Raw genomic sequence first — 18617 nt, 5'->3', positions numbered from 1 at the left:
ATTACATGTGTGAGCCACAGCACCCAGCCCATGGGTGTCTTTTGAACAGGTCTAGGTTCAGGCCTCCAGACCTCCTCTTTATGGCCTCCTAAAACCAAGTGCACCAACTCTGAAAGCTTCCTGATGTCCGCTTACTCCAAATTCCCTAGGCTGGCAATCCCAGAGGCAGCTGCGACCCTCCACACTCCTATCTGACCCCTCATCAAACTGGCTGCTCTGTTCACTTTGACTTCTTTGCTTTCCTCCCATGTCTACGGTTACCACTTTCCTTGTCACGTCCAACATGGGCTGCTGCCGCTGCAGCAGCCTCCCTAGGAACCAGCCTCCCACTTCCACGTGCTACCAGATCATTACTAATCAGACTCAATTTCCACTATGTTCCTTCCTTTGCTCAATAATGTAGCACACACACCCACTCAAGTTATATTCATATTGATGTGTGTGCCTATGCACTCATGTGAGTGTGGTGTGCATATCTGTTATTCATCCTGGTGCTGGATGGAGGCAACGGAGAAACATGTCCCCCAGGCACTCATGGCAGCCCCAGGAACTTCTTGAGGCCTCTGGGGACAACACAGCAGTACATTAAGAACTGCAGGCAGCTGGACGCAGTGGCTCACACCTGTAATCCCAGCACTTTAGGAGGCTGAGGCAGATGGATCATGAGGTCAAGGGATCGAGACCATCTTGGCCAATATGGCAAAACCCCGTCTCTACTAAAAAATATGAAAATTAGCTGGGCATGGTAGTGTGTACCTGTGGTCCCAGCTACTCAGGAGGCTGAGGCAGGAGAATCACTTGAACCCGGGAGGCAGAGGTTGCAGTGAGCTGAGATTGCACCACTGCACTCCAGCCTGGTGAGAGCAAGACTCCATCTCAAAAAAAAAAAAAAAAGAACCACAAGTACGTCCACACCCTGCAGCCCAGTAAAACAAATTGGATTCATCACAAGTGCAAAAGTTCTGCACCCAAAGCCATCTGTTGCAAAAACGAAGCAACGTAACTCCAACAGCAGGTAAATTTCTTCAACTTTATTTCATCAATGTCATGGAATATCAGGGAGCCATTTAGATTTTTCTAGGTGACAATGTCAGGGAAATAAGGAACCATGCTAAAAAACAAAATAAGTAAAGGAAAAGGGCAAATCACACAACATATTTATAACTGTATGAGAATTATGCATATACCAACATGTTAAAACAGTAGGATTGGCTGGGCATGGTAGCTCATGCCTGTAATCCCAGTACTTTGGGGGACCAAGGTGAGCTGGTTGCTTGAGCCCAGGAGTGTGAGACCGGCCTGGGCAACATGGCAAAACTCCATCTCTATAAAAATATTTTTAAAATTAGTTGGGCATAGTGGTGCACACCTGTAGTCCCAGCTACTTGGGAGGCTGAGGTGGGAGGATTGCTTGATCCTGGGGAGGTTGAGGCTGCAGTGAGCTAAGATCGAATCATTGCACTCAAGCCTGGGTGACCCTGTCTCAAAACAACACACAAACCAAAAACCCCAGTAGGATCACAGGTGAATCTCCTCAAGTATGGGCTTCCTGAGTGCCCTGAGCTTTCTTTCCCAGGACCTCGGAAGCCCACTGCAGATTCCTGTTTACTTACCTACCTCCCACATCAGACTGTCAATCCTTCAGGGCAGAGTCGGAGGCCTTTTCTCACTATTCTCAGCCTCCAATGTAGTCTAGCACATGGTAGGTGGATGGCAATGAATAGATCATTTGAATTAATTCATGAAAGCAACATAATCACTCCTCAAGAGCCCTTTTGGGCCCAGCCTGTCAAACCACGTTACCCACCCCGCCCCCTGCCCCGCCTTCCCAAGCCTTCTGTCACTGTGCCCTCCTATCTGCATTTCTGGTGCATACCTCCTCACAACCCCCTTTCCCCTTTGCACCCCTACCTCTCCCTTGGCAAGACCACACAGATGCCAGCACCAGCTTGGGAGTCCCATGGGAGCAAGACCCAATGGTGGCTTCCTGACCTGAGTTGCTACAGCCCTCAACTGCCGTGAGACTTGGGGATCTTTGGTTTCCCGATCCTGGCCTTGGGCTCATCACTAAGGAGGGGCTGTGGCTCACAGGGGACAGGCAACGAACTTCTCTGTGTTTGTCTGGAGAATCAGGTTCTCCAAGCGTCTGTGAGGCATACGTGGTTCTTGTGGGGATATCTTAAGAATGAAGCCCTTTATAGCAGCAGTGTTCTAAGAAGAGCCATTCTCATTAATAAATGAGTTCTGCACTGAAGCCAAAGAATTAATTTGAGAGCAATTTGTAATAATGTGTTGCTAGGCAATTAAAAAACCTCGGAGGGGAAAAACTTCCCATTTATCATTGATTGTTTTAGATCAGAAAAATGGAATGGGGGTTGGGCGTGGTGGCTCATGCCTGTAATCTCAGCACTTTGGGAGGCTGAGGTGGACAGATCACTTGAGGTCAGGAGTTCGAGACCAGCTTGACCAACATGGTAAAACCCCATCGCTACTAAAAATACAAAAATTAGCCACGCATGGTGGCACACACCTGTAATCCCAGGTACTTGGGAGGTAGAGGCAGGAGAGACACTTGAACCCAGGAGGTGGAGGTTGCAGTGAGCTCAGCCAAGATCACCCCACTGCACTCCAGCCAGGGCAGCAGAGTAAGACTGTCTCAAAAAAAAAAAAAAAAAAAAAAAAAAGGAAAATGGTGGAGAGGGCGCCATTCAGTTCAAAAAAACGGAAAAGCTAGGGGTGGTGCCTACCCTGACTGTCCACACGTGCCCTCTGCTGGTAGGGGCAACAGAAGAGACAGAGGCCAGTTCTCTGGGAGCTGAGCCTGGAGGGTTTTGCCCTGGAGCCAGTGAGGGGTTGCATTGGCATCCCTGCACACGCATTTGGAAAGAGCGGCCTACCAGTGGGCCAGGCTACCTGGAGGACCTGGATGGAGAGTTGGGATCAGTCCCGCCGGGTGGCTCTGAGGAGATTGGCTTTTTCTCAGCCCTCATTCTATTGCTATGTCAATATTAACCAAAAGAATTTTTGCTTGTTGAAGTCTAAATATTACTTTCACCAACAGATTCCTCAAGATAATCAAGAGTTGGAATTCCCAAGGGATTACTGTCTATTTGTTTCATCTTCAATGATTCTTTTTTTTTTAAGTGACAACGAAAGGAATTGAAATATGAATCTATTGAATCTGTTGCAGAACGTTCCTCCTTTGTTGGTTATTAAAGCAATACAAATTAAAGCTGCCTTGGAGTATTCTTATATGAAAAGTGTCAAAAATGTATTTCATTTGGCTGGGCGCGGTGGCTCACACCTATAATCCCAGCACTTTGGGAGGCCAAGGCGGGTGGATCACAAGGTCAAGAGATTGAGACCATCCTGGTCAACATGGTGAAACCCCGTCTCTACTAAAAATACAAAAATTAGCTGGGCATGGTGGTGCACGCCTGTAGTTCCAGTGACTCGGGAGGCTGAGGCAGGAGAATTGCTGAACCCAGGAGGCGGAGGTTGCGGTGAGCCAAGATCCTGCCATTGCACTCCAGCCTGGGTAACAAGAGCGAAACTCCGTCTCAAAAAAAAAAAAAAAGTATTTAATTATTTGCAGCAAATGCCAGTGAGATTACAGTGCAGCTGACATGCTCACTTGTTGGTGGCATGGAACATTGGAACACTTGTTCCATAACATGATATTTCAGTGCATCAAGACACCATGATGCAGCTGCAGCCCTTAACTCAGTTATCTGACTCCTGGGAATTTTCCCTCAGGAAATAATTCGAGAGAAGCAAAAAGCTTTCTGTATAAAGATATTTACTGCATCATTATCTGTAATAGCACAAATGGGAAACTCAAATGCTCAACAGCTGTAATGATTCAAAATAATAGTTTGGCAACTCAGTGGACTATTATGCAGCCATTAAAATGAGCATGAAAAGACAGGGGATGACCTTTTGGGCTAAGAAATAAGAAAAAAAAGGCCAGGTGCAGTGGTTCACACCTGTAATCCCAGCACTTTGGGAGGCCGAGATAGGTGGATCATGAGGTCAGGAGTTCAAGGCTTGCCTGGCCAACATGGTGAAACCTCGTCTCTAGTAAAAATACAAAAATTAGCCAGGCATGGTGGTGCACACCTGTAATCCGATCTACTCGGGAGGCTGAGGCAGGAGAATCACTTGAACTCAGGAGGCAGAAGTTGCGATGAGCTGAGATCATGCCATTGTACTTCAGCCTGGGCAACAAGAATGAAACTCCATTTCAAAAAAATAAATAAATAAATAAGATAAAACAAGATCATATATCATATGGCCCAGAACTTTGGGAGGTTGAGGCGGGCAGATCACCTGAGGTCAGGGGTTTGAGACTAGCCTGGCCAACATGATGGAACCCCATCTCTACTAAAACACAAATATTACCGGGGCATTTTGGCCACTGGCCATGGTGGCATGTGCCTGTAGTGCCAGCTACTCAGAACACTGAGGCACCAGAATCACTTAAACCTGGGAGGCGGAGGTTGCAGTGAGCTGAAATTGTGCCACTGGCCTCCAGCTTAGCTTGGGTGACAGAGTGAGACTCCATCTCAAAAAAAAACAAAAACAAAAATAAAACCAATGAGATCGTATAAATGAGCCCTAATCCATATGCCTGGCATCCTCAGAAGAAGAGGAGGAGATGAGGACAGAAACATATAACCAGAGGGAGGACCATGTGAGGACACAGCAAGAAAGGAGCCATCCACAAGCAGAGGAGGCCTCAGAAGAAACCAAACTTTCCAACACCTGGAACTTGGACTTCCAGCCCCCAGAAGGGTGACAGAATCAACTTCTGTTGTTTAAGCCACCGAGGCTGTGGCATTTTACGATGACAGCCGAAGCTGACTCATATACTTCCTTATGCAGAGCTGTGAGGATAGTATCTCCAGCATAGGCAGGCACTCAAAAGTCATCTGGGGCCAGGCGTGATGGCTCGCCTATAATCCCAGCACATTGGGAGGCTGAGGCGGATGGATCGCTTGAGGTCAGGAGTTAGAGACCAGACTGGCCAATGTGGTGAATCCCTGTCTCTACTAAAAACACAAAAGTTTGCTGGACGTGGTGGCCTGTACCTGTAATCCCAGCTACTAGGGAGGCTGAGGCAGGAGAATTGCTTGAACCCGGGAGGCGGAGGTTGCAGTGAGCTGGGATCACACCTTTGCACTCCAGCCTGGGCGACAAGAGCAAAACTCTGTCTCTAAAAAAATAAAATAAGATAAAATAAACGTCATCTGGGAAAAATGAGCCAGGTAAGGGCCTGGCACCAGGTGTCCCCACACCACTGCCCTATATAAGGCTGGTGCTAGAAGAGTCAATCTCAATGTCCATCAAGGAATCAGTTTAGCTGTGAAGTTCTGAATGACTGTGAAGCCCTGTCAAAGACAGCTTCTCCTGTGATTCCTGTAATCACTGATCCCTGCAGCAGCTAGGGTGAGGATGGGCAGGACAGACAGCATGGCTATATAGCTTGCAAAATCAAAGTTTAGTTGAGGAGTTTTGTTCCAAGTCAAAGAGCAAGCAGAGTCTAGAGAGGGATCAAGAATGCAACATTGTGGCTGGGCACGGTGGCTCATGCCTGTGATCCCAACTGAAAGCAAGTACAGGAGCCTCTCTGAGCTTCATTTCCCAGATTCTTATCCAGACCTGGGGCTATCTCCCTGTAACGGGTTGAAATGCATCCCCTCCTGTCCTGCCTTGAGCAGGAGGATGCCTTGAGCCAGCATTTTGGAGGCTGAAACAGGCGGATCACTTGAGGCCAGGGGTTCAAGACGAGCCTGGGCAACATGGTGAAACTCCATCTCTGCTCAAGATACAAAAATTAGCCAGGCATGGTAGTGTACACCTGTAATTCCAGCTACTCAGGAGGCTGAGGCAGGAGAATCACTTGAATCTGAGAGGCAGAGGTTGCAGTGAGCTGAGACTGTGCCACTGCACTCCAGCCTGGGCGTCAGAGCAAGACTCTGTCTCTCAAAAAAAAAAAAAAAAAAAAAGGAATGCAACATCATAAGCCTCCAAGCTCCATTCTCCCCCAACTACTAAAAAACAAGCCTCTGATTGATAGTCCTCACAATATAAACATTCAGAAATCCCACAGCACAACATAAACAGTGAAAAGAGAAGCAATAAAGAAAAAATGATTTCAAAATATGTAACCAACAAAGGAGAAAGAACCATAACTAGAATAAGCTTCTACAAATTGGCAATTAAATCCACAAATATCCAGCGTAACAATGGCAATAAATACAAATATACAAGTCACAAAATACATAGGATCAGTAAATAAACAGATAAGAGTAGATACAGTCTCAATGAGAATAAGAGAAATGCAAAATAGAGCAGGGAAATGCCTTTTCATTCACCCATCAGAGTAACAGGAAGTAAAAAGAACAATGGGTTCCTCTGCGGACAATACACACTGTTGGATCATATCAATTTAGGCATCTTTTTGGCTGACAATTTTATAGTGTCTGTTGACATCTATCAGGTGCATCCCCTTGTAACATAGCAATTCCACTCCTAGAAATCTATGAAGTGGAAAAACTCACACATATGTAAAAGATGCATGTAGAGGAAGATTTGCCACAGCAAATCTTGGAATAGTAATAACATGTGAAGAATCTAATTGTTCATCAAGAGGAAAATGATTAAATACATTATAATACACTATAGAATTCTATGCTTTTCTTTAAAAAATGAGGCTGGGTGCAGTGGCTTGTGCCTGTAATCCCAACATTTTGGGAGGCAGAGGTGGGCAGATCGCTTGAGGTCAGGAGTTCAAGACTAGCCTGGCCAATATGGTGAGACCCCATCTCTACTAAAAATACAAAAATTATCCAGGTATGGTGGCATGTGCCCGTATTCCCAGCTACTCGGGAGGCTGAGGCAGGAGAATCACTGGAACCTGGGAGGTGGAGGTTGCAGTGAGCTGAGATTGCACCACTACACTCCAGCCTGGGTGACAGAGTAAGACTCTGTCTCAAAAAAAAAAAAATAAATGAATAAGAATGACAAGTCTGGCTGGGTATGGTGGCTCATGCCTGTAATCCCAGCACTTTGGGTGGCCAAAGCAGGAAGATTGCTTGAGGCAGGAGTTCGAGACCAGCCTGGGCAACATAGCAAGAAACTCTCTCAACAAAAAATAAAAAATTAGTCAGGCGTGGTGGCATGTGCCTGTAGTTCTAGGTACTTCGGAGGCTGACACAGGAGGATGCCTTCAGCCAGGAGGTCAAGACTGCAGTGAGCTATGCTTACACCACTGCACTTCAACTTGGGTGACAAAGCAAGACCCTGTCTTTAATAAATATTTTTAAAAAATATATAACCAAGCGTGGTGGTCCATGCCTGTAATCCCAGCTACTCAGGAGGCTGAGGCATGAGAATCTCTTGAACCCAGGAGGAAAAGATTGCAGTGAGCTGGGATCGCACCACTGTACCCCAGCCTTCTGGAGTACTCCAGCAAGACTGCAGTGAGCTATGCTTACACCACTGCACTTCAACTTGGGTGACAGAGCAAGACCCTGTCTCAAAAAATAAAAATAAAATAAAATAAAAAATTAGAAACTAAAAAGAAAGAAAATAGGTATATTTGTATCAAGATGTAAATATTTCCAAAATACATTGATAAGGGAAAAAGCAAGCTTCTAATCAGCATGTACAGTACAGTATCATTTTTATATACATACGTGTGTGTGTGTGTGGGTGTGTGTACTTATATGACTTTGTAAATGCATGGGAAAAGATCTGGAAAATGTCATTATTAACAAATTGGTGTGTGTATCTCTAGGGAGATGAGTGAGATGGAGAGGGGTCATGAAAGATGACTAAATTTTATGTTATACATTTTAGAATCTTGAAATTTTTTGCAATCTTGTGTTTCCTAACTAAAATTAATGTCTCAACAAATTCCAGTTGGAGATTGCATGCCGGAATCAGCTCCGGCTCACGCTGAAACCTGTGATGCCCTCTGAGGGACTCTCTAATGGTGGAAGGTCAGGTATATAGAAGGATACTCCTTGGGTGAGTTTTCGGGCAGAAGGGCCCAGATATCACATCAGAGAAGCCACTGCATCAGTGCACACAGACCAACCTGGAAGGCAGCAATCAGAAAGGGGCTGGATCATTTGACGCACCCGTGGCACAATTCCTATGAGGCGGAGGAGCAGAGTCGCCCATGGTGATGGGCCCTGCAAAGAATGGACACAGCTGCAACCAGGTCTAGGAGCAGGGGCTCAGGTACAGTACCTGTCTTCTGGCCAGGCTGCAGGCCTCACCCCACCCTCAGTGGCCAGGCTTCTGGCAGAAGCTCATGGCCATGGACAACAGTGACCTTGAGATTAATGGCTGTGGCTACTCAGGAATGTGGCCCAGGAGAGGCTACCTGTGCAGATGTCCAGGCATGCACCTGCATTTACCTCATCATGGTCCAGAGAGGTGTCAAGAGAGGTGCTAGAAACGGATAGAGGGCGTCATAAGCTAGTATACACAGAAGACATGGAGAAGGGCAAGAAACGACAGATGCACTGAGGCTCAGACAGGTCATCTCTGAATCCAGTGGCCATGTCTGATGCCCTCTTTAGGGCACTTCCTAAGTGGAAGGCATGAGTCACACCAACCACTCCTCTTTGAAACCCCCTGGTCCTTTTGCCATACACCCACTGTCTTCTAACCTCCTCTGTCATTACTTCCAGGCAGGAGTCAGTCCTCACTCTCATCCTCTTCTCACTCCATCATGGGGCCCAAGCAAATGGTGTCCATCCCATAGCTCCACGCCCTATCTCCCCATTCACATTTCCCCATCCATAGAACCCACACGGTCTACCCCTCCAAGCTGCAGACCTCCACTGTCTCCTGGATGTCCCCCACCTTCTTCCTCCCCTGAGCTTCCTGAGTTTTGTTTCCCTGCCTAAATCCAGAGCACACTTGTTCAGTCAGCTATTCAAGGCATCCGGCTGAGTCCGCAGCCGAGCCTGACAGCTCTCCTTTGCTCCCTTATCATAACTTTTCCCTCTCCAGACAATTCTTTCTTTCCCTCAGCACCAGCCAGACACCTGAGGGTCAGCTCCTGCAGTTTCTCCCTCTCCTTGTGTCCCTATATGCAGTGAATCCCCAAGTCCTTAAAAAATCATTTGCAAATCCATATCTTCTTTTTCACCTCGACCACCCATACCCCTTGCTAACTTCTGGGGCCTCAGCTTTGATGTGTACCCCTTCAGCTCCATCTTCCATGACATTATAGGGATAATTTACTTAAAATACAATCTACCCCCTGTCATTTCTCTTCCATGGCTCCCTGATATGAACAGTAGCAAGTTCAAGTTCAAAGATCTTTGCAAACCACAGCCTACCAGGAGCTAAGCCTTGTGGGGCTCAGCACTCCCCTGTCCCAGGCCTTGGCTCCACTGGCTGCTCCCTGCCCTCATGCCTTCACTCGTGGGGCCTGAGATAACCTGCCTTTCACTCCCTTGGTGGACTTCCGCTCATCTCTGAACATGAGGTATTAGCTTCCCCTCCCCCAAGGAGTCTTCCTTGCCAGTTGCCACCCCAGCAAGGGGCTGGAAGGCTGCTTGGTGGAGCATCTTTCTCAGAGTCTTCATCACACTCTTCTAGATTTCTTGCTGCACTCACCACACTGAGTCATAAGGCTCCGTTGGAGAGTGTGTCTCCCCGAAAAATATCCAGCACCTGGGCTGGGCAGGAGTCCTACTTGCTGTATTAGTTTCCTAAGGCTGCCAAAAATGTTGTGGCATAAAACAACAGAAATGGTTTGGTCTTCACCTGGTGGTCTCCTCTGGGTAAGTGTCTAAGTCCACATTTCTCTATTCTCATAAGGACCTCAGACATATTGGATTAGGAATCACCCATATGACCTCATCTTGACTTGATTACACTAGCAAAGACTCTATTTCCAAACAAAGTTCTGTTCACAGGTATAGGGGGTTAGGACTTCAATGTATCTTTTTTCCTTTTGAAACAGGGTCTCACTCTGTCACTCAGGCTGGAGTGCAGTGGGGTGGTCCGGACTTATTACAGCCTTAACCTCCAGAGCTCAAATGTTCCTCCCACCTCAGTGTCCTGAGTAGCTAGGACTACAGGGGCACTCCACCACACCCAACTACTTTTTTTATTTTCAGTTTTTTGTAGCGACAGGATCTTGCTATGTTGCTTGGGCTGGTCTTGAACTCCTGGGCTCAAGCAATTCTCCCAAAGTGCTGGGAGTACAGGTGTGAGCTACCATGCCCAGCCGAGCATACCTTTTTAGGGTTCTTCCCCGTGTGCACCTTTCTTACGACAATTCAACCTGCCACACTCACTTTGGCATTACTGCTGCCCCACACTGTACCTGACCCACAGTAAAACTTGGTTGGCTGGGCAATGTAGCTCACGCCTGTAATCCCAGTATTTTGGGAGGAAGAGACGGGAGAATTGCTTGAGCCCAGGAGTTCCAGACCAGCCTAGGCAACAGAGTAAGACCTTGTCGCTACAAAAGAAAAAAAAATTAAAATCAATTAGCTGGGCATGATGGCATGTGCCTGTAGTCCCAGCTACTTGGGAGGCTAAGGCAGGAGGATCAGGATCACCTGAGCCCAGGATGTTGAGGCTACAGTGAAGTATAAAATTGATCACATTACTGCACTCCAGCCTGGGCAGCAGAGAAAGAACACCTCAAAAAAAAAAAAAAAAAAAAAAGACTCAGCCAGATCTCTTGAATAGTTGACTGAGCAAGCGTGCTCTGGATTTCAGCAGGGAAAGAAAACTCAGGAAGCTCAGGGGAGGAAGGTGGCTTGGAGGAGGCGGCTCTGAAACTGGAGGTGGGAGAGGGAAGGGACACGTTCAGGCAAGGAGAGTGCCACGTGGGAGAGGAGAGCAGGCCTAGCTGCTGTGTGAGAGGCAGGGAGCTGGGCCAGTCTGCAGAAAGTCCTTCCAGGCCAGGCTGAGGCATCTGCCTTCATCCCGAAGACAGCAGTGGGCCAGGGAAGGGTCAGCAGGAAAGCAGTGCCGAGAGCAGAATCTGTCTTCCTGAAAGATTAATCCGCCTGCACACATAGGGACAAGTCTACAAGGGACCCCATGCAGGGAGGCACCCCAGTTGAAAGGCACTGCAAAGAGTCAGTAATGAGGAGCCCAATCAGGGCAGTGGAAGAATGGCTGGAGGGAAGCAACAGAATCCAGAGAAAACGTGGTAGAAAATGGACAGGGCATGGCCTCAGGCAGAAAGAAGAGGAGTTGAGTCTTGCAGGGGCTGGGGTTCAGGGTAGGAGACCTACATGGATGGGGCCGGTAACTGAAAATGGCAGCCTAGGGAAAGGAGCACACCTGCAGGAATGGAGGAAGGTTCAGCATCATGAAACGCCTTTCAGTGGAAAAAGCAAGCTCACGGGTACACTCATTAAGTAACCATCGAGGCTGGGTATGGGTGCAAAGCAGCTATAAGAAATCACACACACTTCGTAAAGAATTCAAGTTTATGGGCAACAGCTGCCTCTTTTTATTTCAATGCCTGGGGCTCAGGCTATTGGCAGCAGGTACTCTTGGAGAAAGGACTCAAGTTAAGGGAACCAAAAACTCAACTGAATAATCTTTAAATTATCTGCTCACCCGGGAAATGGAAATCAATGCAGTCTGCAAACAGCAATCCTGTGCCAGCAGGGGCCAGATGGAGCTGTTAGGTGGGGAGGGAGAAAAAGGAGCTGTCCAGCTCAGCGGTATCTCTAGGTTCCATGGAGGTCCCTGGACTTGGGCAGCCCTTTCTGACAGAGCCACCGGCAACACCCAGCCTTCCCACAGAGGAACTGAAGAACAGTCCATTAGGAGGGCCTCCTGTCCAGGACAGTGGAATAAAGACCTCCCTTCTCCCCAGCAACACCTCCATGGATGAGTCATTTCCTCTCTGGGCCTCAAGCTCTTCATTCATATCATGAGAGGTTGGCCTAGTTGATTTCCAAGGGCTCTGCTCCACCCTCTAGCTCTGATTACTGCTGCGGCTGCTGCTCCAGCTGCTGAGATCTCAAGCCCCATCCTGGAGACAGGATGCTATGGCAGGCCAGGAAGGGAAGGTACCTGACACCAGCTCCTCCCCATTTCGATTTTACCTGGCTGGCCCTAACCCCTGCTTATTCCTCCTCCTCTTGCCACCAAGCAATGGGGTGCTCTCACCGCAATGTGAGGAGAGAGCACTGGATTGTGAGTCTGCTCTGGGGTGACTCCTGTTCTGCTGCCCCTCCTTTCTGTGTCAAGAGCTCATCTGTGAGGTCCTCTCCTCATGCTGTAGAGGTAGGGCCAGAGTCAGACCTAGGGCACTGTGACCTGTCTGACTTCAGTCTCTTCATTTGTATAATAAGGATGGCAATGGTTTGCCTCTCACAGGGTTATGGTGATGCCTGAGTTACTGCAGGAAAGCCTGGCGTGAAACAAGCACCTTCCCATTTTAGCCACTATTACCACAAGGCATGCAGGACAGAAGCAGGGGGAGACATATCGCTGGAGGAAACCCAGCATCAGACAAATAGAACATCAGGACAGAGAAGCCTCTCCATGTAACAAAACCTCCGTTGCCACAAAGCCTGTCTTGGAAGGGGCTTCTCTGAACAGACTCCTCATGGCCTTCGGCATTTAGGCTCCATTCTCCCAGAGGGAACAGTTCCTTTGTCCTTTTACACAAGCCCCAGGGCTAGCCAGTCAATGTTCCTGGATGACAACAGACCCAAGAAAAGTCCCCACCTTGGGAACACTACCTCCAGCAGGCCTAGGACACTCCAAGATATTGAGCTGTTTCATGGCCTTCATAGTTTGAATATAAACAAGAATTTGAGGTAATTTTGGCTAAACACACTTATGTTCCTTTAATAACCAGTGGAGGTAGACAATGGCAAGACATATTTAGAACAACACTAAGCACCTACATGCCAATCCTGTGCAAACCAGGCAGGTATTATTTTCTCCATTTTACAAATGCTTACAGAGGTTAAATCATGGCATCCAATTAATAATAGGTTAAAATCAGGATTCAGACTCAGGCCTCTCAATCTGCAAAGCTGGATCTCTTTTCACTCGTTTACACCACATAGCTGTTGCCACCATCTCTAACACTTAACTATTCTACCGGGGTCCCAAGATCAATTGCTTTCACCAAAATGAAGTGTGTTCTATTGACAAATAGTCATCACTAACTACATCTTTGTTTGCTGCCTTGAGAAATCCAGACAGAAATAGTGTTCATATTTTTCATACACATTTTATCGCTGTGCATAAATGCAGGCTTGCATGTGATACAAGCCAGTCAGGACTTCTGAACAGAGACTGTAAGCTGAAGCTAGGACTATGTATCAATCACCCAGGGTCAACCCTCAAATAGTATCTTCCTCAGTTACAGAGGAGAACTTGATCCCACTTTAATTATTGAGGAGGTTTTAAGTTGCTCAGACAATGGGTTAAAAATACATGTATATATCTCAATGTCAACTAGATCAATGGAAAACTTTTTGGCTATAAATGTAATTTTCAAAACAAATAACATGCAAAGCTCAAATATACCATTTTCCCAAAGCAAAAACGATGTCCCACTGCTTAGTTGCCCTGCCATTATGTTTCTGGACTTCATGTTTTTATAAAACAAGTCAGCAAGAATGCCAAAGTAGAGTCATGAGTCAGCCATCCTTCCAGACAACCATTCTCTAAAGAGGTTCATTCATCTGGCCAAAATATAAAGCGTCTATACGGTAGTTAAAAAAATACTTTTGGGTGGAAAAAAGTGGTCAAGAATAATGTAAATCAATTATAGTCAGATGTGCAGTTACTATACTTTTCCCTTATGATCTTCCCTCTCTACAGAACGTTGGTGAGAAACAAATGGTACCGGGGTACCAAGTGGTCTGCTTTATGCAAGTAATGCTAACACATTCTTGGCATGCATTTCCATCAGCACTGCAGCACCACTGCAGCTCACACTGACCCTAAAACCAGCACATCATCTCACACATCTTCCCCACTTCTCTTTAATTTCATCGGCACCATCAGGCATCCGATGATCCAAGGAAGCTGCCCACCAGAGTGATTTCTGATGTGCACAGCTTAAGCTAGACAGACGGAACAAAACACAGACCCGAGTCCTCCAGCAATGAAACTGTCAAGATTCAGAAGCTTCATTTACATCCATCGGGTTATAACAGGCATCTTACACAGCTTGGAATCTAGCACAACTAGATGTCTCCAGGGCCCTGGAGGATGGTCCCACTAATTCCACCTCCTCTTTCCACTCCCTTTCCTCCCCACCACACCAAATGCTCTTTGTCTAGGCAGTAAAGCCCCCAGAAGCCCACCCATCCAGTTCTAGGAGTTAAGACATCTAACTGTCTGACCTTGCCAGGTGATGGAGATGGGAACCGAATGCTGGTAGGATCGAAGGCAGAGGTGACCCATCAAGTTTAAACACATCTCCCCCTTCAGCAGATGGCTCAAGGCAGAAAGGGGGGCAGCTGTAGGGGCTGAGGAAGCTCAAAGCTCCTCTGGCTGGGTAGTTGCCCAGTGTGACCCCAAACTGCTTACTCAGAGGCACAGGCTGGCTGGAGAAGGGCTTTTCCTGTGACAGGCACCACTGGAGTTTAAAATCCCCTTTGAGTGCTGGGAACACCACACACACACACACACACACACACACACACACACACACCACTGGCAGGCAGTGCCTGCCCAGTATCCACTCCAGACATCCTCTGCTTGAGTCCAGCTCACTTGTAACAGCCAGGTGTAATGAAGTGACCCTCGCCCTGAAGTCCTGATCATGGCAGCTCAGGAAACTGGAAGGAGGCAGGGAAATGGCTTTACTTCTCACTTGTAGCCCCAGTGAAGTCTGAAGCTTGCCTTCCCCTGCTAAAAGATGGCTGGCCTCTGTCTGGGCTGAATTCCAGTGGTTGGGTTGCCCAGGGCCAGGCCTCTGAACAGAGACCAGAGACCGGAAGGTGTCCCCCCTGTGGCACCAGCCCGGGCAAACAGCTTTTCCTGGTACCTTGTTATGGGCTGCACCCAAGGTGGAGAGGAGGACATGCCTTGTGACTGGCTTCTGGCTAAACCCTTTGTCCCCTGGCATGTGAGGGTAGAGGGGCCTGCCCTTTATCCCAGGACTGGGAAAGTGCGGAGGCATAGCTCTGAGCCCTCAGTCCTGCAGGCTGCTCAAGATCTGGACTGGAAGAAATTTACAACGTGGAAGGGAAATTTTAAAGCCCAAGCGATCCCGTGCCCCAGGACACGTTTACCCCATCCCTGCTCCGCCCGCCCTGACTCACCCCAGGGAGGGGCTCTCGGGTGCGGACGTGGGTCCTGCCCCGAGGCTGCAGGGGCTCTTGCAGCTGCTGCTGCCGCCGCCGCCGCCGCCGCCGCCTTCCCGCCGCCGCGCTCTCAGTCCATCTGGGTGCAGTGCCGGTTGCCGCCGCCTCTCCGAGCCAGTGAGAAGGAGGGCGGTCCCGGGATTGGGTGGGTGCTGCCCGGCAGCCCCGGGCCCGCCTCCCTGCCGCGGGCGCCGCTTCAGCACCACGGACAGCGTCCAGCCCGCGAGCTCAGAGAGCAGCTCGTGCGCCCGCCCGTCAGCCTGAGCGCGGCAAGGGCGCGCGGCGCTGCGTTCTTTCCTCCAACCTCCTCCCCAACGCCCGAGGAGGCTGCCTCCGCCCGTGGAGCCTCGCTCCGAGAGCGATGAGAGCCGCGCGAGGCCACCGGTCGGTCCCCGGAGGATCCGGCGCGCCTCCGACAGCCCTGTCCCAAGCTAGGATTAGCGTTCTTTCTCGCCCAGAGGGCTAGACAAAGGCGAGCTCTCCGTGGCGGGACGCAGGCGGGCAGTGGAAGGCGCAGCTCAGCCTCTTAAAATGCCCAAGCCTGGCACGGAACCCGACACGACACTAAGGGCGCTATCGCACCCCAATCTAGGCTAGAGAGGGCCGGCCTTTTGCCTGGACCCAGCTGGGGAGGGGCCCATGGCGCCAGCGCTCATTTCTCCATCATACGACATGGGGTTGCTGAGTGATCCAGTTACAGGCCAGTCTATCTCGGGAACTAGGGGAGATGGAGTCCCATCCCCACTTGGAATCCAATTCCCTCCCCAGGTACCAACCAACAGACTGCTAGACCTGATGACATCGCAGAACCGCTTCCACATTCTGTTCAAATCCCTCCCACTGCCTCTCCTTCCCAGCCAGGAAAGTCCCTGGGGGTCATTGGTTCTGACTTGGCCTCTGCCACAGATCAGCAACAGGACCCAGGCCACCTAAGCCTCAGTTTCTCCTCTGGGACATGACAGTGGGTTCTGCCTACTTCATGGCCTGCCTCAGGCCTTTCTGGAGTCCAAGATGAGGATACCCTACCTTCGCTGAGCTAAATGGGCAACTCTTGTTCATTCATTTATTCATTCTATTTATTTAGAGACAGAATCTTGCTCTATTGCCCAGGCTGGGGTTCAGTGACATGATCATAGTTCACTGCAGCCTTGAACTCCTGGGCTCAAGCGATCCTCCTACCTCAGCCTCCTCAATAGTTAGGACCACAGATGTGCACCACCATATCCAGCTAGGATTTTGTTGTTGTTGTTGAAATGGGGTCTTGCTGTATTGTCCAAGCTGTTCTCAAACTCCTGGCCTCAAGTGACCCTGCTGTCTCAGCCTCCTCAAAGCACTGAGATTGCAGGTGTGAGCCACCACCTCTGGCCCTGCCTAATTCTTTTAAAAGCAACCATAACTTTTTAATGCCACGTTAATTCAAATCCAAAGACACCTTGATTTTTACCATTTGGTGAGCTCCCACTTTGAAGGGGAAAGATCAAATAGAATGCATTCAAGTTGAGGTTAATAATTGCTGTCCAAGTAGGTGTAGAGGACTCTGCTCAAACATTCACTGACCATGACGGCTACAAAAAGATCATGGAGCCAAAACATTCATGAAGGGCACAGGTGGAACATGAATGGGCATTTATCATTTAGGAAATGTGCTAGGCAGGAGGCAAAACCTCCTTCAGATTTCACATCAAAGAAAGGAAGCACATTCCACATGTCATGCCTTAAAAAAAATAAACAAAACCACTACCTCTACTTGAAAATTACTTCCAAGAGCTTATTTTTCTTCTCTTTAAGTAGTGTACTATCAAAACTCAATGACAAGAAACAAATTAGTGCTCAGGAGCACCAGGTTACATAAGCTTTTTGCTGCAATGGTCACAGGCCTCAAATGTGGGGACAGGGTACACAATCACCTCCCAAACACCCAGCGTTTGCCAAGTGGACAAGTCTTTACGCATTTCCTCATTTGGAATGAAATTCCTAAAATGTTTCATGACAAAAGATTTCTTTAACTCCATTAATAGTTAATTTATGAAACATTCAGCATTCACCAGCATGTCTATAACCCCACCTTCCAGAAGACCAGTGAGGAACCCAGAGAAGCCCATTTCTAAACACACTCACACAGAGACAGACAGACATACACACACACACCATTAACACAAAGTTTAGAATTTCCACTGACGTGCTCACAAATTGAAGACCCCGAAAGATTTGGGGTTTTGAACCAACACAAACAACCCAAGTCACAGAGCAATATTTTAAATTTCAGTTCAGTTACCCCATATTTTTGAGACAGAGTCTCATTCTGTTGCCCAGGCGGGAGTGCAGTGGCGTGATCTCGGCTCAACCTCTGCCTCCAGGGTTCAAGCAATTCTCCTGCCTCAGCTGCTTGAGTAGCTGGGACTACAGGCATCTGCCACCACACCTGGCTAATTTTTTTGTATTTTTAGTAGAGACAGGGTTTCACCATGTTAGCCAGGATGGTCTTGATCTCCTGACCTCATGATCCACCCTCCTTGGCCTCCCAAAGTGCTGGGATTACAGGCATGAGCCACCGTACCCAGAGCCAGTTATCCCATTATTTTCTGGGTTCTGGAAAAGCCAAATAATTGGAACATGTGCCAATAATTCTCACACACAAAGGCTGGAAGACACTTCTGCCCCAGGCTGTCTTCTACCTTCTGCCCCACCACTCTGGCCCTGCTCTTTGTCCTTGCCACTACACATGCTCATTCTGGCAGGCAGACTCTGTCTGCCATTGCAGCTGACAACTAGTAAATCACCCCAATCTACCTGGAATGCCACCTGTATCACCAATGTTGCTGTCAAATCTAAAGCAAATCCCCCATCCGCCCTCCCAGCCCAGCTGTGCTTTGCTGTCTCAGGTGTTCGCTGAAGATAGAAGCATATCCATGCCCCATCCCTTCCTCTTCCCTCACAACCAGCCCGCCCCAGCTTCCATCAGTGCCTCCTTGGCTTACCATTTCCTTATGACACTTCTGGAGGCCTGGAACCAATTCCTCCTCCTCTTTCCCTGGTTCTGCTTGGCAGCCTCTTCCCTGGGTCCCTGCCTCCTCTCTTAACCTCCTCCAGAAAATCCTTAAGAGTTCTTTTTGCCTTCTGGTTTTGTGAGGGGCCTGTCAGCTCCCAGCAAAGTGTCCACAGTACCAATGAGAGGGGCTTAATAGCTCTTGAATGAGCAAACCCAGCCCAGGAAATACCAAGAATGGCATAATTTTAAATCCACTTTGAAATTTTGTCTAATTCATATTCCCTGCTACC

The 18617-nt window shown here is 48.4% G+C and overlaps 1 protein-coding gene across 8 annotated transcripts in view; it reads right to left on the bottom strand.

The window, feature by feature from the left end:
• OSBP2 (oxysterol binding protein 2) overlaps positions 1 to 18617 on the bottom strand; it is a 208400-nt gene that overhangs the window by 88058 nt on the left and 101725 nt on the right. The window contains exon 1 of one of the 8 annotated variants that reach the window (XM_078338331.1): positions 15297 to 15419. The exons of the other annotated variants lie outside the window; for them this stretch is intronic. The gene's annotated coding sequence lies outside the window, so the exon portion shown is untranslated. Of the gene's footprint in view, positions 1 to 15296; positions 15420 to 18617 lie in introns of those variants that run through there. 8 annotated transcript variants of the gene reach the window in all.

This window comes from Callithrix jacchus, chromosome 1 (assembly GCF_049354715.1).
Source record: "Callithrix jacchus isolate 240 chromosome 1, calJac240_pri, whole genome shotgun sequence".
Classification (NCBI taxonomy): Eukaryota; Metazoa; Chordata; class Mammalia; order Primates; family Cebidae; genus Callithrix; species Callithrix jacchus.
Note: the sequence above shows the minus strand (reverse complement) of the source record. Positions and strands in the feature narration are given on the sequence as shown.